The 1,847-nt window shown below is 36.6% G+C and overlaps 1 long non-coding RNA gene across 2 annotated transcripts; it reads right to left on the bottom strand.

Annotated features, from left to right (window-relative positions):
- Positions 1-1,847, bottom strand: LOC135147701 (uncharacterized). 2 transcript variants are annotated; one of them, XR_010285477.1, is made up of 3 exons: positions 1,525-1,847; positions 1,331-1,444; positions 1-1,155 (listed from the first exon to the last, which is right to left on the bottom strand). It is a non-coding gene; the product is annotated as an uncharacterized LOC135147701 (long non-coding RNA). The 2 variants fall into 2 exon arrangements; XR_010285476.1 differs by having other exon boundaries at positions 1-1,444.

The following is a 1,847-nucleotide window of genomic DNA, read 5'->3' as shown; positions in this document are numbered from 1 at the left end:
TAGCACACATATTAATTATTTAAATTAATAAAATATCTTGGATACACAGACCCCCGAAATTAAATTCCTAAAATTTAATCAAAGAATACTGCTAGGAATAGAGCACATCTCGAAATCAGGCGGCCGGAAAATATTTAAAAGCAACTTTAACACCATAACCACTCTACTCGAGCAACAGCAGCAAGCAAGGACTCCACCACCATCTCGGCCAACGGAATTGTCGAGGAAAAGAACTAAAAAAAAAATACCCCTTACATTGCAGCGACTCCTGCAGCATCCACCCATAACAGACCCTCTAACTATCAAACAGAAAATTTGCCACACATTTAACTATGCCAGACCACCTAAAAAACTGCAGCACCTCGAAATTACTCAAGCAGAACAATCCCCTGCGATTAGAGCAATCCTGGAACAATCACATAAAAGTAAAATAGGACTACCATCAATTATACCACAGCAACATAAAAAGACAATGGCCCAATGAACTGCAGCATCAACAACTTTCCGCAGACTTTTCCAGAAATAAATCTCTATCAACAGGTAAATAAAAAAGCTCCAGACAATCCATAAATCAGATTTTAAAACATTCTCACAGCCCCAAAACATATGTCAGCAGATAAAATTTTCTCCCAGCAGGGGCCAAGACTAAACATACAAAAAAGAAGGCTTTCACCCATAACAGGCGGCCAATACTCAACTTACAAATCCACTAGGCTGATGCAAAAAAACAACCCCGAAACAAATAGCAGACGCGGATTCTTGGCTCAGCCAAAAATAGACTGTCACCAAAACCAAGACCTCCCCCATATCAAACATGATTGATTAACAGAAGCTCAGAATTTAAACCCTATCTGAGCAAATCATCTCTCACCCTCGGAGAATTAAAAACTGAAATCCCTGCAATTTTTTCCAAATATCATCAGATTTATCATCAATAATCTACCCAACAGACTTATTCTTCTTCTGAAAAAGCCTTCGTTTTCTCTTATTCCAAAGATGAGAAACTACAGCAGGACAAGCTTATTAATTAGAACATTCAAAGATTTTCCTTGCCAAGCAACAGCAGATTCTCGAATATACTCCTCCCAATTCCTTTTGTACAGCAAACAATAGCCCCTTTTGAAATTTCAGAAGGACAAAGTAACAGAATCCACACTGAAAATATAAATGTGAAAGAGAATCAGGAATCTCTCCACAAAAGCTACAAGAAACACTTTGCTGCACTTGCCAATATTTAAGACGATTCTGAGATAGCAAGCGATCCAAAATCACAAGCCATAAAACATGACATTATAAAAAGAAACCTTAATAAATCTTAAGAACCTCGAACCTAGCTAAACACCTAAAAGAATCTCAGCATGGAGATTATTCTCCGTCATTTTGGCCAGTGTTCTCATGGAGATTCTTCTCTGTTATTTTCTCTCTGGAAAAGGAATACATGAGTCTGCAGATTATACAAAAGTTATAATAAACAAATTTTACGAAAAAGATATAAGATCCATGAGAATGATGTGTGGTACAGACCTTCAATTGATGAATTACAATGTTTCCACGATCTCGTAGCTTTCTTCTTCTTACAATAGTAGTCGTTCTTCAGGACGGTGTGTATATGTAATGATCTCGGACGTAATGATTTGAGGGTATTTTGTGTGCTTTGATTTGATTTGGACAGATGCCAAAAATAAAATATTTTTAATTAATAAAAAACAGATTGCTTACGATTTTGCCCCTGCGTGTGTTAGATTATGATTGATTTTAATTTGGGAAATAAGTATATGTGACAAAAATAATCAACGGCATCTAAGAGGGTTCCTCGGTTTTCTTGATAATTTGGTTTTCTCTGGAAC

The sequence above is a fragment of the Daucus carota genome, chromosome 7, assembly GCF_001625215.2.
Source record: "Daucus carota subsp. sativus chromosome 7, DH1 v3.0, whole genome shotgun sequence".
In the NCBI taxonomy this organism is placed as follows: domain Eukaryota; kingdom Viridiplantae; phylum Streptophyta; class Magnoliopsida; order Apiales; family Apiaceae; genus Daucus; species Daucus carota.
This window is presented reverse-complemented; position numbering and strand designations above follow the sequence as displayed.